At 34.0% G+C, this 26518-nt stretch overlaps 1 pseudogene; it reads left to right on the plus strand.

Moving 5' to 3' along the window:
- The window catches only part of LOC119876851, a 110835-nt pseudogene that overhangs the window by 10196 nt on the left and 74121 nt on the right, over window positions 1-26518 (plus strand).

A 26518-nucleotide genomic window follows, 5' to 3' on the forward strand; every position in this document is an offset into this window, starting at 1 on the left:
GAGAAGCTCACTAGTTTGCCCTACAGGGTTCTACAGGTTTTAAGAGAACAAAGCACCCTGCTCACCCTCCCTCAAAAAGTGTGTGTTAAAAATGTTCTACAGATAAAATATATATATATATACTCTGAAAGAATTTCAAACATCTATAATAATAGCATTTACTAACCTGTATCCAAGCATATTTTAAATCCTCAACACATTGATGTTTATGAATCGTCCATGTCTCCTACAGCAAGCAGCTCAGCAAGTGGAAGAATTTGCAATACTCAGAGCTAGCTCTCTTCCACAACACCAATCCTGTTTTGTGCAGTTCACACAGATCTGTATCATATTCCCCTAAGGATTAAGGGTCAAGACAGATCATCCAAGCTAGCTACATAAAAGAGAAGGGAATAAGAGGAAAGCCTAAACTGAGAAAAAATTCAGACCATGAAAACAATCAAGGAGTTAAGAAGCAAGCACACATCAGATACTTCTCCCATAATCACTTTTTTCCAGCTTCTGTGCAGATACAGACCAAGGAAGGTGACCATTCACCATCTAGCCACACAGTAAATCTGTCCCACAGCAAAACGCTCAAGAAACATAATTTCCCTTTCTCTTCCTTTTCTTCATTTGCTTTGTGCTTTTTAAATTTTCTTTTATTTTTTAAAATTTTTATTTAAATTCAATTTCCCAACACAAAATATAACACCCAGTGCTCTCCCATCAAATGCCCTGCTTAAGGGAGGTCACCCAGTTACTCCATCCCCCCATCCACCTCCCCTTCCACAACCCTTGTTTCCCAGAGTTAGGAGTCTCTCATGGTTTGTCTTCCTCTCTTAATTTTTCCCCATTCAGTTTCCCTCCTTTCTCTTATAATCCCTTTCACTATTTCTTATATTCCACATATGAGTGAAATCATATGAGTTGTCTTTCTCCGATTGACTTTTTTTCACTCAGCATAATACCTTCCAGTTCTGTCCACATCAATGTAAATGGTGGGTATTCATCCTTCCTGATGGTTGAGTAATATTCCATTGTACATACATACCACTTCTTTATCCATTCATCTGTTGAACGACATCATGGCTCCTTCCACAGTTAAGCTATTGTGGACATTGCTGCTATGAACATTGGGGTGCAGGTGTCCCGTTGTTTCACTACATCTGTATCTTTGGGGTGAATACCCAGTAGTGCAATTACTGGGTTGTATAGTAGCCTTGTTTTTAAGTTTTTGAGGAACCTCCACACTTTGGCTACACCAGCTTGCATTCCCAACAGTGCAAGAGGGCCCCCTTTCTCCACATCCTCGCCAACATTTGTTGTTTCTTGTCTTGTTAATTTTAGCCATTCTTACTGGAGTAAAATGGTGCTTTATGGTCATTTTGATTTGTATTTCCTTGATGGCAAGTGACGCAGAGCATTTTGCTTTGTGCTTTTAATTTCAGGATTCTTATTCCCATTTCCACCTAATAAAAAGAGCAAACCAACATTTTCTATGGTTGGAAAAGGACCCCCTTTCCATGTAAAATATGCAAAAAAAAAAAATCCTTTGTGGCTAAACTATCCAATGTTGACCTCACAAGACAGAACAGGGCTCTAGAATCTGTCTGCTTCTGTTGCAGTCTAGCTGCATCATTTCCACACTGGGCAACCTTGAACAAGTTGTTTAACCTCTCTGTGCTTCATGTTCCTCTTCTCTAAAGCTGGAATAATATCTTATAGGCTTGTTGATAGAAGGCAATTATGTGTAAAATATAATTATGTGTATGAAACTCTGGAAATTGTGCTTGGTATATAGTGAGCACTCTTTTATTATGAGGTGGTATTATTATTAGTGTTAATGAGATTCAAGGTTTTAGCCTGAGACCCTCCAATGGCTGGTTCTTGTTCCCTTCTCCTGCCTCCTACCTATGCTTCATCACACTGCCTATCTCTCTGCTCCGGGGAAGCCACACTACTTTTTATCCCAAATTATGTTATCTCTGTATTCCTTATCTGTGTTCATACTGCACAGCCCCATCACCATTCAACATTCACTTTACACTATCAAGCTTCAGCCAAGTAAAATTGAATACTGTTACATTTGTGCCCCTAGCCAGACATTTAGTACAGATTTCTTCATTTCTCTTTCTTCCCTTCCTCCTCTTGACTATGAACTCATCAAGGACAGGATAGTATTCCAGCCACCCTTTTAGCCATAGCACCTGGCAGCTGCTATATAGAACACATTTTTTAAAATGTATGTTGCATTAAAGAAGGCTTAAGGACCTAGTCTAGTAATTCTGAAGTCATAAAATTCTGTTTAAAGTATAGCCACAGGAATTGGCTCAGTGATCTCCTCTGGCAGCAAATCTCACTTACTACTATAAACTGCATGAAGGGATTGTCTTTAGTTGTTCAAAATTCAATGTCCTTTCACCACATTTGGTGAATTGAATTAAGGAACTTACTCTTATTAATGAAATTCAATTTTGGATATATCTGAAATGTTTCGAACAACATCATTCAGAGTCCCCGAGAGTTTTTCTTCTTTCTAAGACAAGTAATGTTCCATTTATCTATTTCCCTATCATTTCATTTATAAGAACAATATAGTGCTTTTATTAGTCATTTATACTGTCTTGAAACAATTGGTTCAGCATATCTTTTTCATTATATAAAACAAACGTCTCCATATTTTCACCTTTTGGTAAATTTAACCCAAATTGACAGTTATCTTACATAAATATCTATATAATTTTTATTTTTCAAATTAACCCTTTGCTAAAGAAAAAAATATAGCCTACCCTATAATAATGACTCAAAAATGCATTTGTGTTGGTGAAATGATGAAATAAATGAGTAGGATTTTATACTTTATTCAGATACACTCCAAATCCAAACATTTCTCTCACCTTTAGATTGGCTACTGCTTCTGGGCTTGCCTCTCTACTAAATGTTTTACAGAATATCTGAAATAAGTTTTAAAATTTTAATCAGATCATACTAGTCCACTGGTCAGATGAACTTTCCTGTCTCCACTGTACCATGAATAAAGTCTGGACTCCTTACAATAGCCTTTGAGGCCCAACCTCATCTGGCTTCTACCTGTCTATCAATCCTAACCCCCTGACCAACCCCCAACTTGACACTACTGTGCCCTGGATTACTATACCACGGGCACACTGGGATTTTTTTCTTTTCCTCCTTGAATATGCTGTGCTTGTTCTTTGCCTGACCCTTTGTAGCTAATGTCCCTTCTCGTATTGCTCAGTCCTGAAGGTGAGGCTGAGACCTTTCCATCCCTCAGCTGTGACCTCCTTCATGAGGCTTACCCTCCCTGACCACCTCTGCTCAGGATGACAACTTGGTCCCATTGCTGTGAGCCACTCCGCAGCTGACATACCTCAGCTTCTAGCTTTGTGTGCTGAATGGCTCTGTGAATTCAATCCACCCTGGATCTTGGCGACCAAGTCCATCAGTCTCCGCTGTTCCAGTCATTGCTGTTTCCCTCTTCCGACACCTGGCTAAAGCAGAAAGCCTCACAAACCCCTATATCTGAGTCATTTTGCTCCCCATAGGCCCATTTTTTTTCTCTCCACTCATCATCCATGTCGCAGATAACCTAGGGAGAGTTGGGTTCATAAACTGGACCTGTTCCAGGTGTGAGACCCTTGTGACACTACTGGTTTACCACATGTTAGCATGGGATTACTCAGCACAGTAATCTCTTCCCAAAAGCAAAAGCAGAAACCTTGAGCCTTCCCTCAAGTAGGAGTCCTGAAAATTGTCCCCCCTAAAGGTTTGGCCTTGAGAAGCTGAGAGGAGAAAACCCACTTTCCCCTCCCAGGGAGCTCTCCTTTCTGTCCACCTCTTGGGCCACTGTCAGAGGAATAGACAAATCAGGCTTCTTCCCATTGCCATTTCTACATGATTTCCAACTCCTTTATATAAAATTATATGCAAACGTAGTCATTTATGCTTACTGACAAACATCAAGATGAAAAGTAAAAAAAAGCAAAAAATCAATGAATCACTTTCATGTTTCATCCTTAAGTTATAGAACCTCTGGATCTGGGCAAGAGCTCACATAATAGACTAATCTTTATATATAAAAGGGAACTGGAGGAATTTAGAAATACTCCCTTTGTTTGGACGTTTGGGTGGTTCAGTCAGTAAAGTGCCCAAGTCTTGGTTTTGACTCAGGTCATGACCTCCAGGTTGTGGGATGGAGCCCTGTCTAAGGGCTTTGCGCTCAGCATAGAGTCTGCTGGAGATTCTTTCCCCCATCTCTACCTTCCCTCTCTGCTCTTTCCTCTGTTCTCTCTGTCTCTTTAAATAAAATCTAAGAAAAAAAAATAGAAATTCTTTCTTTCTCAAATTGCCTGACTTCATCCATATGTCAAAATAATCCTTTAAATGACAAAAACTGAGGATCTTGTCCCACCTTCACCCCACATCAGGCAGATGCTTTGACTGCCCTAGAAGGAAAGACAGGTATATAGGAAAGCAAGAAAGGGAAATGCATATCATTATGTGACTAGTTTAGACAGAAATGTAGAGAATGGAAAAGAATAATTATTTCCCTACATGTAATACATAAAAAAGATAAAGATAATTTTATTTAGATAAAATTTTATCAACAAAAATAATAACTCCACAACTTTATTCAGCACATTAAATCATAGCCATAATTTGGGAAATACACACATGCATACACAAATCTGAGTTGCCAATTAGATAAGAAAACTCAGGCTACTTATTGGCTCTCGTTATTGCTCTCATTCTAGGTAGGATTTTAAATATTTTTTTCTGATTTTCCAGCAAGGATCATTTTGAAAGCATCAAATAAGATTTGGTTGGTAAAAACAAAGCAAGAATGGCATTTGATGCTGAGGCAGAAAATCATCATAGTATCATAACAGACTGGAACCAGTTGAGATAGGTATAAATGCCCTTTCTCTATTTTTCTTAATTTATTAAATATGTTGATCTTTATGTCAAGATTCATAAATAACACATACATATGTTACATGCAATAATTGTGTTTGTGGTTTTGCTCATTTAACAATTCTAAGATATATACGATTTCAACACAGAAACTTGATCCACCCTACAAAACATTTCATTAATATTTTTCAAATTGATATCAAATAGTATTTAAAGTAGATGTCTAGGCAGAATTATCTTTTAAACATTGTCCAGGAAAACCATGTGCAAGTGAAGACTTTTTCGAGTACACACTTTTAAATTAGGGCTGGATTTGACTCCAGCTATACCTTCCAGCTTCTTATATGAATGATTTGTTTGAACTATCGAAACCCCATAAAATGAGGCTAATAAAACCCACTTTAAAATATTGGTTAAATGTCAATCGAAAACACTTAAAAACCTTCAACAGCTATTACAAAATATAGGCAATCTATTCATCTGCAATTTATGTCTTTGAAAGAGAAAAGATTTAAAAACAAGACAGAAATGCCAGATCTGTACTCAATATTTTGATTATTTTTAGTATATTTTTAATGTATTTGAATCCAATATTAGAGTGTAAATAGGGAGAGAGGAATACCACATTGGGGGGAATTATTTTTTTATTAAACATAAGCCAAAGATATATGTGTGTGTGTGTGTATATATATATATATATATCCAGAAAGAAATCTGACTGAATTTTGCTTTAAAATCCACTTATTTCAGGAAGAAGAAATGGGTTAGGAGTTTGGGGAACATTAGAGGGGGATGTGATAGGCTTGTGTGTGTATGTGCATGTGCCCCCCAGTCCATGCATGCACACATGTGTGTGCATGTGTGGATGTGTGTTTACGTGTACTGAGTGCGGAATTCCTAACCTCCACTTAGAAACCTCTAAGTTTAAGAGGCTTGTGTTCTACAGTAAAAAAGACGTTTTTGACAAGGAATACATTCCTTACATAGCTTGTGAAGGCATTATCTTAAAGAGAAAACTAAATCTGCTCTTTATTTTACTTTGAGTAAATTATTCCATAGTTCCACTATACTTGTTCTCAGTTAGGATAATGTCAGTGGGTCAGCTTCCCACTTTGTATTCAATGGAGTCTTCATTCATTATAGAATAAATAATTCAGTAAGACTTGAAAGCACTCACCTGCATTTTATAGTCACTCATGTTTTTGGGCAAGCATCTTAGTCCACTTGAGCTGCTGTAACAAAGTGTCACAGTTTAGGTAGCTGATAAACTACAGAAATTTCTTTTCCACAATTCTAGAGGCAGGGAAGTCCAGAGCTGTGGTCCTGGCGACTTGGGTGTTTGGAGTGGGCTTCCTGATTCATAGATGTTTATCTTTTCACTGTGTCTTCACATGGTGAAGAGGGTAAGGGCACTATCTGGATCCTCTTCATAAAGGCACTGATGCTATTTATCTCCCAATACCATCATCTTGGGCATTAGGATTTCAACATTTGGGGATGCCTGGCTGGCTCAATTAGTAGAGCATGTGACTCTTGATCTCAGGGTTGTGAGTTTGAGTCCCACGTTGGGCATGAAGCCTACCTAAAATTAAAAAAAAAAAAAAGATTTCAACATATGAATTTGGGGAGGATAAAAAAATTCAGAACATAGCAGCTGGCATACAACATGAAAATTAAAGGTATTTGGACAAATCATCTAATTATTTGGTCTTTAGTTTGTTAAGCATCCAGATAATTAAGTAAACCTCTTGTTTTGCGTTTTGGTTTTGGTTTTGTCTACATGTAAAATTTATTTTGGGGGATCCCTGGGTGGCGCAGCGGTTTGGCGCCTGCCTTTGGCCCAGGGAGCGATCCTGGAGACGCGGGATCGAATCCCACGTCGGGCTCCCGGTGCATGGAGCCTGCTTCTCCCTCTGCCTGTGTCTCTGCCTATCTTTCTCTCTCTGTGACTATCATAAATAAATAAAAAATTAAAAAAAAAACATTAAAATTTATTCTGTAGGTGGAAAAAAAAATAGATACCATGAAGTATACTTGGTTAATAAGATATGTTATTTCCTTAGAGTTTCAACTAGAGCATTAATTCTTTCTAATAATATTTCTTTTATGGGCCACCTGGTAGCTCAGTCTGTTAAGCATCTAACTCTTGATTTCAGTTCAGGTCATGATCTCAGGATTGAGAGATAGATCCCCCAAACAGGCTCATTCAGCGGGGAGTCTGCTCATCCCTCTCTCTCCTCCTCTGCCCCTTCCCTGCAACCACCCTACCCAACACTCACACTCAACACACTATCTCTCTAAAATAAATATTAAAAAAAATAAAAATAAAATAAAATAAAATAAATATTAAATAAATATTAAATAAATAATAAAATAATGAAATCTTTTAAAAATAATATTTCCTGTATATATTCAAATGACTTATATAACTCATTAGCATTATTCTAAAACTTAAATGAAATAATATACTTATACAAAGGATACAATAATATATAGAGAAGAGTCTATGTTTAGCTGCATATGTAGTATAACCAGTACATTTAACTGCACATGTAGTATAACCAGTACATTTAACTAACATACTTTTTCTTTCTTTCTTTCCCAACAGGCTTAGAATGTGATAATTCAAGAATTTTATAATACAGTGGAATAGCTTAACAACTGCTTATGTGCTTCCCATGATATGTTCTCTATATTGTAAGTATATATTTACTTCAATGCTGGCTTGAGTGTGAGAGAAATGTGTTCAATTAGAACTTATAGGTAACCTAAATTGTTTTAGAATTATTGTAAACTGAAATTCATTCAAAGTATAGAGAAGTTGTAGAAGTTTATCTTCTAGGAAGAGATATTCTGTAAATTTAGATTTAATGTATCAACGTTAAAACTTAATATAATTGTCTGTTGTAATAGAATAATATGCTTTGAGGGTTAGTTATATTTTTAATAAATCTTTTATCTAATATCCTTAATATTTCTATACTATTCTTTAGTTTTATGTAATTTAAAAAAAATATTGGACCTACAAAATTTTATGCTAAAGTATTAGAATCTTGAAATTATCTTTTTAAAAATATAATATATAATTTCAAGGTCTGGACAATTTATTTCTATGTTAGTTATGTTTTCAAAAATTATTTTAGTTTTGGCAAGATAATACCTACACCATTAAATCATCTGTGTGTGTGTGCATGTGCGTGTGTGTGTGTGTGTGTGTCTAGTTTTTTTAATAAGTTACATAAAAAGGAGAAGAAGGCTTTGCTTGGTAAGTGAAACTCTTACTATTAATTTCACATTGCCAGAAAGCAAGGAAGGGAATGAAAGGCTGGTATATATACTATGTTGTTAAGTACTAAGCTGAAAGTACTACCTCACAGCAGTGGGAAGGAAAGGAGGTAGCCCAACACCTTTTCTTCAGGAAAATAAGGCATGAGCTAGAGCCCTTCACTAATAAGAAATGTCCCCCAAATTTATGAGATGGTTAGGCCATCAGGAGATGCCGTTCCTTAACAATACTTGATAAGGCCAGATCTGCAATACTCACCCCAAACCTTGCACGCCATTCTTCTGTCCCTTTCCTTACAGGGGCCCTGAGTATCTAACATTTACCACCAGTAATTTGGAGCTTAGTGAGCCTTGATCTTTCTCTACAAAGCAAGGGGAATGGGGTATGACTGGTTATACTGTGGAAGCTGGAGTGATGGTGGGTAGGTTATTAGCATGCCATTTCAGAACACTGAATGCTTTTTGACACAATATATAACTTAATACACAATATATGGTTTTAAAGTAGTGCCATCTAAAAAAATATAATATGAGCCAAACATGCAATTTAAATTTGTCTTGTGACCACATTTTTTTAAAAGCAGAAAGAAGCAGGTAAAATGGTGTTTAATAACATATTCTATTAACCCTATGTACTCAAAATATAATCATTAACATGTGATTGATATAAAAAATAGACACCTTTTATGTCCTATTTTTTCATACTCAGTCTTTGAAATCCTGTGTGTACTTATAGCACATATCAATTAGGATACCACATTTTTATTGGATATTCTTGATCTGTATTTAGGTTTCATAAAATTTACAGTTGAAAAAAAGTAGATTAACAAAGCCAAGTTGTCCCACATATACTTAAGGATTCCAATAACTAAATTGAATATCAGTTTTTAAATTTAAATTAACCAAAATTAAAAGTGATTTCTTAAGTCACACTCACCACATTTCAAGTACTCAACAGTTCCATATGGCTAATACCTACCACATTGAACAACTCTTTTCCAGAGATATGTTAACATAAAGCCATAGTTCTGCCTAATGAATTTTATAGGTGATCTTAGAACACACCAATTGAGCCTGTAACTTTAAAATATTAATAAGAAAAAAATGTCAAATTCTAGACTTCCGACTTAAAAATGAAATTTTAACCACTCTCATCTTATCCAGGAGAAGTTATATATAAGAAAATATATAAGATCTAAACCTTAAGGCTATAATGTACATTTGAATTTGTTTTAAATCGGCTTCAGTGTAAACACTCTATTGAAACTAAAGGAATTAGCTGATCACAGCCCTTCTAATTACAATGAGTGATTCAGAAGCAAAAAGTAAAATAAAAATTTTAAAAATGTCTCTGTCAAATATATTCATTAAAATATATTTCATTTCAAAATGAAAATATAAGCTTCAGACTTATAAATCACATATCTGATAAAGGCTTTGTATTCAGAAATTATAAAGAAGTCTTAAGACTTAAAGCAGGCTCCATGCACCGGGAGCCTGATGTGGGATTCGATCCCGGGTCTCCAGGATCGCGCCCTGGGCCAAAGGCAGGCGCCAAACCGCTGCGCCACCCAGCGATCCCAAGACTTAAAAAATTTTAAAAATGGATAAAAGATCTGAATTTCAGTAAGAAGATGTATGGATGGCAACAAGTATATGGGAAGATGTTCAACATTATTAGTTATTAGAGAGTTGCAAATTGAAATCACAATTAGATACCTCTAGACACATATTAAAATGGATAAAAATTTTTAAAAATCTGACAATACTAAATGCTGGTGAGCATGCAGAGCCATAGGGATTTTTATTCATTGCTGATAGAAATTCAAAATGGTACCAACATTTTGGAAAATTGTGTTCCAGTTTTTTTAAAAAAATAAATACACTTAACCATATGATCCAGCAATCCCATTCCTATATTACCCAAGTGAATTTAAAATTTATTTTTACTCAGAATTCTATATGTGAGTATTTATAGCAATTTTATCTGTAATTGCTATGACATCAAAATAACCTAAATGTTATTCAGTTGGTGAATAAATGAGGAAACTATAGTAATAACTATACAATGAAATATTACTGAACTATAAAAAAGAATTGTCAATTTATGCAATATCATGGATGAAGGTTAAATGTATCTTGCTAAGTGAAACATGAAAGACCCAAATGACTGAATATTCTATGATTCCATATATTTTAAATACTAGAAAAAGCAAAATAAAGAAACTACAAACAAATCAGTGGAGATATATAAGAGATATTGGGAGATATAAGAGAGTTGACTATAAAGTGATAGTGTGAGGAAGTTTCAGGGATGATAGAACTGTTCTACATGGTACTGCAATTTTGGATAGATGACTATGTATTCATTAAGACCTATAGAACTATATAACACAAAGTGAGCTATATAGTATGCAAATTAAAAATAAGAAGACAATTGGATATTGATATACCAAGATGGACTAAAGACTGTGACAAATCAATATAACCAAATTACAAATGTAATACATAACCTCTTTCTCCATGGGGAAAAAAGGGGTCTAGCCTAAGTAACTTTGGGAAGCAGTCTTCCTAGAGGCACAAACTAAAATGAATAATGCTAAAGGGAAAATAATTGTACATAGACATTGTACACCCTTTGATAATTCTCCCCCTCGAGTACAGGTGAGTATGTAACTACTTTGTAATTATATTAGGGTGGAGAAAATAAATGAATTGCTGATAATGAAAGCTAGGTTCTTCATTGTCAGTGAAAGAGGTTATAAATAATCAAAGGGAAATAGCTAAAATTAACCTCATCATGCTAGGCAGAGATATCAATATGAACTAATTTTTATTTTAGCATACCTACAAACAGTTAAAAAAATAAGTATGTATATGTGTGTATACATGGGTATACATACATACTATTTATTAACTCTACCTATGGAAAGGTCCCAGAAGTAGTAACACCACAGTAGCAGTGAGCATACCCCAAGTCCAGATTTTAGTTACTAAATACCATTCTCCAATTTAAGAAAAGAACTCAGGGGCCCTCCAGTGGCTCAGCAGGGAGTCTGCTTGTCCCTCTCCCTCTATCCCTTCCCCTGCACATGCTCTCTTGCTCTCTCTCTCAAACAAATAAGATCTTTTTAAAAAATAAGAAAGGAACCCAGGCCATCAGGAAAAATGGCTGATTTGGGAGATACAGAAGGAAAAATGTAGCTAAGACTCAACTATCTTCTAGTACTAGAAAGTGAAAAAGTGGCAAAAAAAAAAAAAGTGATTAGGGCATGTCAAAAGGATACAGGAGCTAACGAGAAAGAGTTCCCAGTAACAAAAACTAAAACACTTTGTAAAATAAAATATTGATTGTATTAGGCTATAACCTAATGAATAAAATAAATACTGACGAATTCACATTGGTGCAAATAAATGATTGACTAGAAAGATAAATGACAAAAAATCTTCATTATGGAAAAATTCCAAATAATATATGTAGATACTTCACCACATCCCAGGAAGTGAAGCTTAATTCCTCTTCTTCTGAATGTGAGCTAGACTTCCTGCCTGAGAGAGTATAGATATGTAGGGAAAAGTAATTTTTCCATGGAGAATGTGGCAGATATCATTCATTGAATGATCATGCTTAACATCTCCAAAATAGGTTTTGTTGACCCCCATGTACTCTGGTGTGATGTGATGAGTATATTTCATTTCTGTTATATTCTTTCCACAAACCCAGAGCTCCATTGTAATCTTGAAAAAAAATGAGACAAAGTCAAATTGAAGTATGTACTACAAAATACCAGTATTCTTCAAAAGTTTCAAGATTATGAAAGACTGAGAAACACAGCTAAAGGGGCAAGAGAGACATTATGACTTAATACAATGTGGTACCCTGGATTTGATATTGAAACAGAAAAGAGGCATTTATGAGAAAACTGGTGAAATCTGAATAAAATCTGCAGCTGTATTAATATTATTTTGCCAATGTTCTTAGCTTTGACAAATGTACCATGATTATTTTGATAGTGGAACAAGCTGGTAAAGGGAGTTCTCTGTACCTCCTGGCAACTTTTCTATAAATTGTTATATTATTTTTAGATATAGATAAGAATATTTATATTTACATATTATTTATATTACTTATAGATATATTTATATATTATTTATACTTATATTACTTATAGATATATTATTATTAATATCTTTAAAAATGAATTCTAAGTTTTTAATACTTGGTCAGTGATAAATCTACTTGTTGAAAGATTCCTCTCATATGTAATCTAATCCTTTCTACCCCCGTGATAAACACATTTTGCCATTTTTATCTATCTACTCTAAGCTGTTAAGAACCTATGCTCTTATTTGCCATAAAAACATTCTTTTATTACTTAAAAATTGAGAATTATAAGAGCTCTTCACATAGATTTGCATCTTTAACAATTCATATTACTTAAACCATCCAAAATTATGGTTTTTTTTTAATTTGTAATGCTCTAACTAAATTTAATTAAAATTAAATTTTGCCATTTGGTTCCATATTATTTGGCAGTACAGCTTTGTTGGTCACACAGGCACAGCAACTTGACAATCATTATGACTGGCTGTAGTTTTTATTACATAAATGGATATACATTCTGATATTTAAAAAATCAATAAATGGCCAAAATAACTGTAATGTCTTTTTAGATTGGGATACTTAAGGGCTTGTGTACCTTATCTAACACAATAATATTGCATTACAAGGCCAAAATCCCTTTGTTCTTTTTTTAGGAGTATAAAGGTTTCTTTGTACACATATGACATTTCAGCCTTATAGTGAGCATGCAAAGTAGGAAATTCAAATAAGATTCTTTAGCTGTAAACAAAAAAATAGAAGTTTCTGCTAGGTTAAGTGACTTGCCTAGAGGCAAGCAGCTTGTAAAGGGTTGAGCATCTCTGTAGAACACACCTTGCTTAACTCTTAATCCTTGACCTATGTACCACATAATGAAGTCCACACTACATGGAAATACTCTAATTTGTTAGAGTATATTCTTGTTTTCCTTAACTTTCAGACATAACCAAGCTCTTTCCCTTCATTTAAAAAATTTTTAACAAATTGTACACTACTAAAAGAAAAAGTATTCATATTTAAAGGAAAAATTTCACCTGAAATATCTATTTTCTGTTGAACTTCAAAATCCAATTGAGATTACTAGTTTGGAAATGACTATTGCTGATTTATTTATATTACACGTAAGTATACTTTCACTTTAAGGAAATCTAATGAATGAGAACCAAAAAAGTCACAAAATACATAAACTGAGAAGTTATTTTTTTATTATAAAATGATCCTTTCTCTCACAAAAGAATTTATCATGTCTTTTCTTAGATAACAGTCTTCCTTGGTATAATGTTATTAGGTTTATACATAGTATTTCAGAAGAAATAAATTTTATAAAACAAAGCAGACCTAGCCTTGGACATTGTGATCCTTGCCTTTAGCATTTGCATCACTATGACTATATGCTGCAGTTTCTCTAAGAGTGATCTGATAATCCATAGGCAGTTTTAATATGGAATAAATTTATAGCATACTCTCACTTATCAATAAATCAAGCTTTCTCCCTATTGCTTTCCAATCACAATGCCAACTTCTTAGGGAACTTATTTTATTAGGTAATTTGAAAATACTTTATTAGGCTATTTGAAAAGCTCTTGGATAAGAGGATGACAAACAGTAAAAGAAGATACATTGATAGAAAAAAATCCCTATACTTTCAAATAATAGTATAGTAGGTAGAGAAGACATATGCAAAATCAAACTGATCCATCTTATGTGTAAATTTCATTTGACATCTGTTACAATACATAAATATACATTGACAAGAAAATTCCAAATCTACCTCTACCATATCTGAATGCTTAGAGCTCTCACTATTTTCTTTCTTGTAATCTAAACTCCTTCTACCATAGTAAAAGCCTATTATTTTTTGTTTTTGTTTTTGTTGTTGTTCAAGAAGTTACTCATAAAAGTTATTTTTGTAAGACCTCTCTCTTTGTATGAAGCCTTCTTATTGTACTGCTTGGTGAATAATGGGTGCTCAAAAGTATTTGCAATTGAATTTCTATTGAATTTCTAAACAAAATACCATTGAGCACATTTTTCAATTAAGGAAACTAGGCTTAAGATGTCAGGTAATTTCAGGAGTAATTGGGGTAGCATAAATGGAACCATAAGTGTGATTGGCTCCAGAATCCTGGTGTTGGTATTGACTATTACATTTGCAGACACCTATATGATTATAGCAGATGTAGGTAGAGTATATAGATAGATGAATTCATGGATGAATGGATGGATAGATGGAAAGACAGACAAAGTGTTCTGTTATGCCTCCCTGATATCTCCCATACCAGGGATAACATTTTATCCAGAAGTAGAAAATATGTTTAAAGGAATTAGAAAATAGCTAATGATAGAGAATTTCACAGAACTTGGATAATAATAATAACTTGGAGAAAACTGAGGAGAAAATAGTTGTATGCTTTGTGTCCAGGAAAACTTACTGCTTTATTTTGGTTGCCCCAAAAAAGTCCATTTACCTTTACTTTGGTAGCATAGTCAAGTCAATGCCAATGGAAGACTGTATCTTTAATAACTGCTACTTTATATTCTTTTCTCATCCCTTTAATGATATATCTTTATTTTGAATATGCAGATATAAGCAGCTCTAAGACTATACTTCAAATTATATGCTCTGGGGAAAGAATTAGTAGACAAAGATGTCTGGAAAGTCTGAATTTATTATTGTCAAATTGGCCTTAAATTTTTATTTTTAGTGACTATGATTTCCCTGTAGCTACACTATAAACAGAAAACACTTCACAGTGAACCATCTCCTCTAGGAAAAAATACTGTAGTGTGAATATTTATGTTAGTAGGTACTTAGAATAAGTAGAAAGAGATAAACATACCCTAAACTTTTATTTAAAATCATTCATATTAGCCCTGTGAGATTTCTAGCTAGTCTTATAAAATAAATGTGACCATTCTATAGTATTTAAGTCTAATTTTAATTGTTTTCAACTATTTCTATTTTGGTTTTTCTTCCTTTTAGTGTATCTTCCTATCATAAAATTAATCTTTCCCTTCCTTTTTTTAATGTCTCATCATTTCTTTTAAATTCATATTATTTTTGACTTGAAACACAGTAGGATGTTAATTTAAAATTTGTGACTTTAAATCGATGTCACTTACACCCTCAAAAATGAATATAATGATTCTCCACTCCTATGTTGGAATATAATAATATATATCAAAATAAATCTCTGTGCTGCTAAAGGCATATGCTCCCTTGGTTTTATGGATGCACAATATCAAATCTTCATTATGTTCAAAGCAGAAGTTGATGATGGAGAGCTGTCTTCCATGACAAAGTGAGGGGAATTTATCAGTAAATCTTCAGGGAGGAGAGGATGAGTGATATGTTGGGTGACTCAAAGAGTTTTAGGAGAGCGATGATCTGTGTTCAATATTAACTTGCATACTCTGCTATGGTATAACACTTCTCCATCTAAAACTTCAGAAACACCTGCTAACTATGTCTCCATGAAGTGCCAGGAGCAAATTAAGAGACTGAGTTCCACATCCAGGTCAAAGTAGAAGGAAGGGAACATTTATGGTGAATAAGACATGAGTAGAATTTTTAAATTTCCAGGGTAGGAATTGAGAGCACTAAATAATCAGGAGTTGATAAGAACCTTGGAATTCTCAAGAATCTTTTGGGACATTGGAATTCCCATAGGATATGGGGAACTTCAATTATAGAGATTACAATTTTTTTTTTGAGATTACAATTTATATCTAGTTTACTTTTGTAATTACATAAATATTAAAACAATATACAAAAGTAACCTAGATTACATAAATATTAAAACAATATTTTAAAAACTCAATAAAATGTATTTCACCCAGAATCCAACCACCCATAGATATTTATCCACATTTCCTTTTATTCTCAATTCATATATACACATAATTTTACATGGTATAATTATAATTTTGTGTTTTGATTTTAGGCTCAATCCCAAATCCTAAGCACTTTAACATACATAGTCATTATTTTATCCTTATAATCCTTATAATGACTATTTACTTATCTCTTTTCTTATCTTTGATATTTGAATGTTCATGGGTTTTCATATATACAAACAATGGTTTATTATAAATTTTTAACAAATATTTTTGTCCTTATTTTGGATCATTTTCTCTTGTAGAGCAAGTAGATTCTGACTTAAGACTCAGTCTCTAGATATTCAGAGTGTAACTAGGTATGTGGCTACAGAAAAGGTTTTAAACTTTATAAGCCTTGTTTTCATTAAATATAAAGTGGAAATAAAAAGACTCACATTATAGGATTGTTCAAAGCATTACATGCAAAAATGCATTACAAAGATAATGCGGTGTCTGAGCAAATTTCTAGAAATTAAACGATGAAGGCTGAGAAAATGATTACCTATATTCTTCCCAAAATCGTTGCACAGATTTTTAATTTCCAGAGTATTTAGCTGCCAAAAGGATGAAAACCAATCCTTAATATTTTAAACAAAAAAATCATACTGCTGAATTTATTGCTAACTTAAGGAAAGGAGAACTACACTAGTCAGGTAGAGGCTTTCAGAGCAGAGAAGGCTGCTAATATTATACAGGGTTTGGGTTTAAAGTGGAATTCAGTGATTGACAGATTTCCAGAGTATTTAATGTATTGATGTTGTAGGAACGTGGTTTTTTACCTAGGTAAGAATATCATTGATTAGCTGACTTTCATAAGCATGTTCAAAGTGAGTCTTTTTCTGATCAACTGACTTTTAAAATTTAAGATTATTACTAATTAGTTGATTTTCCGATGCATGTTTACTGAAGTGCATTGCCATTAATTGATCAAATTTGTGTAAAAAATCAGTTCAGATGATTTTTAGAACTGTCAATAACTGAGTAAGCAGGTTTAAAACCAGTCCTGATAGTTACTTGCTACCACAGCTGCAGAAAATCAGCCATTTTTGAGGAGTGCTATATTTGAAACAACCATATGAGAAAAAAAATTCTTGGGGAAAATGATGAAGGATGCCAAGAAGTGCTCTCAGTAAGGAAGACTAAAAAATAACTAGAAGTTTGCTCTTAATGCAGTCTTCTGATTGACAAGTACTATATCAGTATCACACAGTGAAGTAAATGTGGAAAGTTAGTATACCCATTGAACAGACAAGTGAAACTCGGAAGTTCTGTAAGTTAATAAAGTTCTCAATGAAAATTTCCTATTTCACGTAAAAAAATCATAAAACTTTACATTTTAGTGGGATTATAATTGTTAACTTTTATTAAACTTTTTAGATCACAGAACTACTTTTCTCTAATTTTATACTTACCTAGAGTATCTGATCTTTGTTTTTGTTTTGTTTTGTTTTGTTTTGTTTTTGCATTCTTTCTTTCTCCTTCCCTTTTAAACTGTGTGTTACTTGTTGGTATTTCATTGTAGACTAGCTGCCATTTCCTCCCAGAGGGTTGTTCCTGCCAGTTCCAAAATCCTCTTTTGGCCCTCATCCTCCTAAATTTCCTTCTCCTTCATTGTTAACAATTGTGAATACGTCTTCTTTTTTTAATGACATTCAGACTCTGAAATATTGGCCTCTCTTGTTTCTACTTCCACCCTTTCTGTTCTGTCATGCAAAACTAAATCTCCCCCTCTCTTTTTTGGGCCAAACCTTCCCCAAAAGGTCTAAGATCTATTATATTCTCTCTCTCTCTCTCTCTCTCTCTCTCTCTCTCTCTCTCTCCCTTTTTTGGAAAGCATCTTAGTAGGTTAGGTGCAGAGTAACTCATTGCAGATGATGCCTATATCTTCCATTCTGTCACTCTTCTGCAGCCCATTCCTGCAACATCAATAGATGATGACTCATTCCAGCTTGACCTCACAAAAAGAGCTTGTATTCTGGGGCAAGACAGAATAAAAAGAAATTCCCATTTCTTCCATTTATTGGCTGCTATGACCTTATATGAGTAATTAAGTTCTATGTGCCTTTCTTTACCTATAAAATGTGAATTCCAGTACCCAAGATGGTAATGATGATAAAATTATGTATAGAAGCACTTAGTACGCTGTCGCTACCCAGAAGGAATACATAAATAATGTATCTTTTTATTTATGTTTCTTTCTCATCATTTACTGCATTTACTTTTCCTCAGAACTGTGTAACCAAAAGACCCAGGAGACCCAATGTCAAAAGCCCAGTGATTTTGTCTGTAGGGATATTAGGCAATTTATCTAATTTTACTCATTTAGGAATAGTAATAATTCTTTCTCTATCTTAACTTCATTTTAAGGATGACAAATTGAACAGTGAGATGACTTACAAAAGTACTTATAAGTATTATAATAACAATAACTGTTAGCATTTTTTAGTTTGGCAACATGAGATATTGTGTTGGCATTTAACGTATGTGACTTCAATCACATACCAGAGACTGAATACTTTTTCTGATATTTTTATGAGGGAACTGCAGTTCAGAAAGATGAAGTCACTGGGCCAAAGATACATATTAGAAGGGAGCAGAGCTGGAATTGAGGTTCTCTGAATATTCACCCCTATCCTCAGAGCCCTGTGTAAATGTAAAGGGTCACAGTTGCATCAGTGTCCTTTCACTAAAATATCCCTTGGCCATTACTTGAATTGTGTCCCATTGCTACCCAGGCCCTTTTAAAGGCTCCTGTTAATTCTTCTAAAGGCATTTTGGAGTTAGATTCTACTTGAGGTTCTAGCTGCTTTGTTTTTATACCATTAATTCATGATTCTTTTTGTAATCTCACTGCTGCATTCTGTACAAGAATGCATTCTGTACAAAGTGATATAAAGGATTTCAAAAAGGAAAGAAAGGGAAGGAGGAAGGACAAGAGGGAGGGAGAGAAGGAAGGAAGGAAGGAAGGAAGGAAGGAAGGAAGGAAGGAAGGAAGGAAGGAAGGAAGGAAGGAAGGAAGGAAAGACATACATAGGTGGTGCTTCTCTCTGGAATCTATGTAAGCTTTTCAGGGCAAAAGCTGACCTGAGCTCATTTTCCCACCTACTCCATGCTGTTGTCAGGGTAGACAGTCCCCTTCTACCCCCAACAGTACTTAAGCCTATCTTTCATGTCTCTCCTCCATGTGCAGATAAAAACTCTTCTGCAACTTCTGAACATTATTATTTGCTTCCCTAAAATTCTGAGCCGTTGAAAGTGCTCACTCAAATAATCAAAAAGTACGTATATGTATACCACTCTGTGCTATTCTGTAAATTTAGGACATATTGAAAATTATCAATTATATGCAAGGAGTTACGCTTCAGGGGGCATTTCATTTTTTTTTATAAATTTATTTTTTATTGTTGTTCAATTTACCAACATACAGAATAACACCCAGTGCTCATCCCGTCAAGTGCCCTCCTCAGTGCTCATCACCCATTCACCCCCACCCCCCGCCCTCCTCCCCTTCCACCACCCCTAGTTCGTTTCCCAGAGTTAGGTAGGAGTCTTTATGTTCTGTCTCCCTTTCTGATATTTCCCACACATTTCTTCTCCCTTCCTTCAGGGGGCATTTCAAAGCGAGGTTCTCTTGCCTCTGTTTCCAACTAGGAGATTGAGTGTAGTCACTATATACATACATTCCTAATTCCAATCTGCACCTAAATTTATGTTATTTGCTATTATAAACATATTTATTTGATCTAAATGAATTCCATGGAGAACGAGGTAATGCCATCTCTGCATTCTTTAACTTTCTTGTTGGAACATGGCCACGCATGAATGAGAAGTATAAAATGGTGATTAAAACAGAAATGAACAATTGTCTGTAATAATATTAAATAATTGAACAGAGAATTTAGATCCAAGGGTCAATGCTTATTAACCTAAATAATAATTCTTAAAAAATCTATTGTTATAAATAGTTTCAGATTATTATTTAGCCTGAGAGATAATTTCTCTTGTTAGAAACTAGTTTTTCTTTAAGTAATTGTAAAAGGCTTCTTTAAAAAACAAAAAAAAAAAAGATTTTATTTATTCATGAGAGACACACAGAGAGAGGCAGTGACATAGGCAGAGGAAGAAGCAGGCTCCCTGCAGGAAGCCCGATGTGGAACTCCATCCTAGGACCCTGGGGTCACACCCTGAGCTGAAAGCAGATGCTCCACCACTGAGCCACCCAGGTGTTCCTCTAAAAGACTTCTTAAGACAAATTTAAAATCAATATATTTAATAAGTAATAGGCTAAACTACAATAGACAACAATAGTAACAACAATAGACACTATAAACAAAATAAATGCTTTTTTAACTTAAAAAATTGGGAGATAGGACAGCCCTGGTGGCTCAGCAGTTTAGAGCCTGCTTCTCCCTCTGCCGGTGTCTCTGCCTCTCTCTCTGTGTGTCTCTCATGAATAAATAAATAAAATCTTTTTTAAAAAATTGGGAGATAATATTTGCCAAAGTCATATTAGACAAAGATCTAATTTTGTAAAATGTAAAAAGTACTTAAAATTAATCAATTTTAATTAAATTACAAAAAGAATACAATAAAATAGGGCAAGTCAAGTATGAGTAGTCATTTCATAAAAGAAGAAATAAATACTATCCACAAATAAAGGAAGTGAAGCCCAACCTTTACTTAATAATAAGCAAGAAAATGCAATGGGCTTTTATGGGATATTTTTTCTTTGATATAATTTTATATGGTTCATATATCAACTGTCAATCAATAGAAGAAGACTAAAATATGTAACAGTATATGCTTACCAATCAATACGAAGCAACCATTGAAAATAATTTACTAAATATGGAAAAACAGAATAGAGTATCAAAACCACTCACTATAAAAAGCAAGTCTTAGAAAAAAATAAGTATAATGACCCCAATTACCTAAAAAGAAATTATATATGCTATGAATGTATAAATATATCTGGATACATACAAATATATATAAAGTTAATGAAAAAATTCTAGAATGACATATGCCAAGCTGAAACAAAAGTGGTTATATCTGGAAGAGGAAAGAAGGTTGAAAGACTGGAAATATTAGATTGGGTATTACTGTTTACTTTATATATTCCTGAATTGTTTACATTTTAATAATAAAGAATATATTATTATAATACTTGTATACTTTTTATGAGTCAGGCAAATATAGATACTACATAGTAAAATGTTTTCAGAGAAAATTTATTGGTAAATTATCAGTTCATTAATAATAGTGTTCTCAAAAGTTGATATTTCTAAATATTTCTCTTTTTTTCCATAATGAAGCCTTCATTATGTATTTTTTTTTCATTATGTATTTTTTAATCATACTGGTAGAGTCTACTTTTGCCTAGAATCAAGTATTTTTGGTAAATTAGAATCATTTGGAAAAAAATGAGGACCTCCTCAATAACACCACACTGCAGGGTGGGAGAGGTAGTGCGAATCTCAGTCAGCATGTTTGTTGGGAGGCCAATTTCTGACCCTCGTATTTGAAAAATAATTTTTGTATTTGACAAAAAGTGAAAAAAATTAAAATTTGATTTTCTCTGCTGGAAGTGAAATTCTTGTTGAGTAATCTTATAAAACATTACAAAAGACTTAATCAGTATCCATGTAGTTTCAGCACTGGTATTAAATAAAATAGAAAGAAAATAGCACCTGGTGTGGGTACAAATGTCTCAGTAGAAATGTGTGGCATACACCACCAATTACATGTCCTTCCTACCATCCTCCAATGGCTCAGTAACACAATTTCTGAGTCTTCATAGGTTTCTTGAAAAACTTAATAGACCTCTATTCTTTTGTGAAAATACCTCTCAAAAAGGAAGAAATGGAGATTCCCTAGTTTTTGGGCATTAAAGAAATGCTGTAGATTCCCTTCAATGAATGAGCCTGAATGAAACTTTCAGACTCTTCGCTTGTTGCAATTATTAATATCCAACCTGGCTTTACATATTCCTTCTCCAAGGGTACAGAAATAATTCTTTTTTTCCCTTAAGGGTAATGTGCTAAAGTATTTATTCTTCTACACAATTTTAACTGAACTATACATATACATGTCTTCATACTTAGTGTAAAGATAGAACAGTTGTTCATTATCCTTCTGACCCATTCTAAAACTGTCTCTTCTGTAGTCAGAGGAAATTCTTGGAACTTTATCTTTCTTCTCCTTGTGACAATGTAACCTTGTTGCCTGCTATTCTACAGCCATTTCTGCACTATTTTGGAAGTTCTTCAAAATTTAACCTTTTTTTCCGACTCTTTTCAGGGTGTTGATATAGCATAGTGATTATTTGTGCTTATAAATCTGAGTCAATGGTAACACCAACTTCATCATGTGATTTGAGGTTCACATGAGATGATGTGATGATGCATGTCAGTGCAAGGCTCAGTACCTAGATTACATGGAGACCTTAATAAATATGAGCTGCTACTGTTATTTTTTTCTTCCATGAATTCCCATTTTCTCTTTTATTCTAAAAAATCACTACAAACTGCTATACTTTGCTCTTTTCTAACTTAAATTTTATATTGCTCCAATTACATACCAACCACCTGTCTGAAGAAAAGTGAAAACAAAAACAAAACAAAAATAGAGCATATCTTGAATATTTCCAAATATTCAGCTACCCAGCATTGTACAAACACCACTTGGAAGGTTGGCTTGATTTTCCTCATTTCAGTATCTTTTTTCTTTCCTCCTTTGCCATATCTACATTTTAAGTGCTGCTAGTAGTAACCAGTAAAGTTGTGCAGGCTACACGTGTGAGGATGTTATACTCTCCCAAATGCATGCGCACACACGCGCGCGCACACACACACACACCCCTTTGTTTTAGATCATTGTTAAGCTTAATCATAATTCTTTAACTGAAAGGAGGAATCAGGCATTTGCTCCAAATTCCCAGAGGAGAAAGCTCTATCAAGACAGATTATTTCTCATTCTACTACTTATCCACCTTCAGAGGAATAATGCGCTTGTTTAGAAACTTAGACGGTGGTCAGAGAATCCCAGCTTGCACACATTCATTCCCTGATTCCTCTGAGAGCCACTCTGACAAATCCCCCAAAGAAACCAAGATGGAGATTTCTTATTCAGAAAGGTTTCTTATTCAGAATTCCCATTCTGGTTTCAGATATTACAAAAACCAAAAGTAGTCATCTTTCTCCTCCACCCTATTACATGGGAGGTTTCTCACCTGTTCCAAACAATCAAAGGATTTATGATTTACCTAATATATGAAGAGGAATCAGGGGAATGGAAGTGATCGAAAATTTACTAATTGCCTAAAACATTTAAGTAAATTACAAGAATTATTTTTGACTATCCTCGCAGTCCTATGAAGATGGTAATATAGTCTCTATTTCTCATTTGAATAGAGCTTCAAAGAGGTTAGAGATTTGCCTAAGTCCCAACATGAAATGGAGTAGAAGCAAATGATGCCATTTGTCCCTTAATTGTATTTCCCTCCTGACTCTACAAAATTCCCCAATTGCCCATGGTATGTTTTTCCACTAACATTTGCATCATTATTTAAATTTTACTTAAATTTTACTTAGTTAACATACAGTGCAATATTGTTTTCTGGAGTAGAATTTAGAGATTCATCACTTACATACAACATTCAGTGCTCATCACACACACAAAGAATGCCCTTCTTAATACCCTTAACCCACCTATCCCATCTGCCCACCCACTTCCCTCCATTAATCCTCAGTTTGTTCTCTATCATTAAGAAGTCTCTTACGGTTTATTTTCCTCTCTCTCTTCCCCCCTTCCCATATGTTCATCTATTTTCTTTCTAATTCTACATATAAGTGAAATCATACATAGTATTTGTCTTTCTAACTCCATCCATGTCATTGCAAAAGGCAAGATCTCATTCTTTTTATGGCTGAGTAATATTCCATTATGTATATATACCACATCTTCTTTACCCATTCATCAATCAGTGGACATTTAAGCTCTCTCCATGGTTTGGCTATTGTTGATAATGTTGTTATAAACATTGGGGTGCATGTATCCCTTCAAATCTGTATTTTTGTATTCTTTGGGTAAATACTAATGTAATTTCTGGATCCTTGGGTAGTTCTATTTTTAACTTTTTAAGGAAACTTCATATGCATTTGCATTCCCACCAACAGTGTAAGAGAGTTCCCTTTTCTCCACATCCTTGACAATGCCTGTTGTTTCTTGTGCTGTTATTTTACCATTCTGACAGGGGTGAGGTAGTATCTCTTCATGGTTTTGATTTGTATTTCTCTGATGATGAGTAATGTTGAGCATTCTTTTACACGTCTATTAGTCATCTGGGTGTCTTATACATTGGCATCATTTGATGTTGGAAAAAATATGAAAGTTTTTTGTGTGTTGTATTGTCTGCTATATTTTCTTCCTACAAGTGCTAATAATTTATTTACAGTAAGAAATCTTTGCTAAACACATTTTCAAAAATATTCAACATCTCTGAGGGAAATTGAGTAAAAAACAAAGTTTGCAAGAATTTAACATATCTGCTGTTTCTTTCCTAACAAGCATTTATAAGCTGCTCCTGAAAATGAGCAAAATGTCAGTTATTTTGCCTAAAATAGAATCTGACCTTCTCCAATTTCAGCTGCATGTTACAATCTGGTTATCCTGTATAGGTGTGCATTCCATAGCAGACATGGTTCAGATAATAGAGGAAGATGAATTAGATGATAGAAAATGGATATAGGATAATATCTTTAATATCTTCACAAAAATGTTGAAAACTATCACTGGACTGGTAGTAAGATGGAGAGATGGCAATTTGGAAGCTTGTCAGTACTCCATTAGGCATGTTTTATTGACTATTTCTGCTAACTCAAATTTATTTTGTTAAGTCCTGCTCCTAGAGATTTAGACACATTCTCTCTCTCTCTCTCTCTCTCTCTCTCTCTCTCTTTGGACACATTCATTTTTGAACTTAGGAAATACTTGCTAGTATGTTTTGAGATACTATAATAGTATGTGTTAAAATGTAAGAAGCATGTAACAGTTCTTATAAGCTCTCTCAAAAACTTTGTGAAATAATCAAAGTCCTATTACAGACTCTTATTCTAAAAATGCAAGACAAATAAGCAAAAAGCATACTATTTTTTCTGGTTCAGACTTTTCTTTCTTTAATATTCTTGCATATATGTGGACTGTATGGATCATTGGTGTGCATGTGCATTATATGTGTGTTTCACTTTAGGTCACAGTCAAAAACTTTAAATGCCATTGCCCGAAATGATAGCACCAGAGAGAGAGAACTCTAAAGAAACTTTTCCCACATTCAGACCCCAATTCTTTTCTTAAAACGCTACCTTCATTTCTATGATGCTTTGCTTAAATAACTATGAAAGCAGCTAGAAGAAGAATATAAAGTAAAAGGAAAACAGTAATGATCATTGCAAACACTTGAGTAATCAATTTTTTAAATAACTTTTTAAAATAATACAAACATCTTTTGAGGTTCAGTTAATAAATAGGGAAAGCAGACCAGTAAGTTTCAGTTCTGAGCTTGCTCAGCTTGCTCAATTACAACTTGCTCATTGAGGAACCCTGGACAAAGTTATTTAACCATGCTATGCTACACATCTTTATCTATGAAATGAGGATAAAACTACCCCTGTCTTCTCAGACAGTTAACAGAATTAATCTGTATAATTTCTATATGCGATTTAGTACCTCATATGTAATACATTTCAATAACTTTTAACTATTAGTTCTACAACTCTGCAGAAGAGATTATCAAGCACCAATTTACGGACCGACCAAAAATAGTTTTATTTTGCCTTATCTAGTTTTGTATGTTTGTATAGATTATACCTTGTTAAGATTATTTCCAAAATCAGTAGTCTCTCAAACAAAAAATAAATTTTGCTTTTTGATCTTTGAAGAGATATTTATTTGCAAGTTCCTATGCTCCTCTGTTGGGCAGCTATAATTCTACTTCACTTAATTTTTATTGTAGAATTGTAATAGTTGAACTAAGTAAGAGTAATTTTTAAAATAATTTCAGATATGTTTAAGTACTTCCCTTTTCATGACTCCTAAATAGAGAAGCCCCGATAAATATAAGATTGACAAGTTTTTAAAAAAATATCAGACACAGGGGGTGTCTGGGTGGCTTAGTCAGTTGAGCATCTGACTCTTGATTTTGGCTCAGGTCAATCTCAGGGTCATGGAATCAAGCCCTGTGACAGGCTCCATGCTCAGCAGAGAGTCTGCTTGAGATTCTCTGTCTCTGCCTCCCCTGTCATGTGCACAGTCTCCCCCTCTCTCTCTCAAATAAATAAG

The sequence above is a fragment of the Canis lupus genome, chromosome 12, assembly GCF_011100685.1.
Source record: "Canis lupus familiaris isolate Mischka breed German Shepherd chromosome 12, alternate assembly UU_Cfam_GSD_1.0, whole genome shotgun sequence".
Classification (NCBI taxonomy): Eukaryota; Metazoa; Chordata; class Mammalia; order Carnivora; family Canidae; genus Canis; species Canis lupus.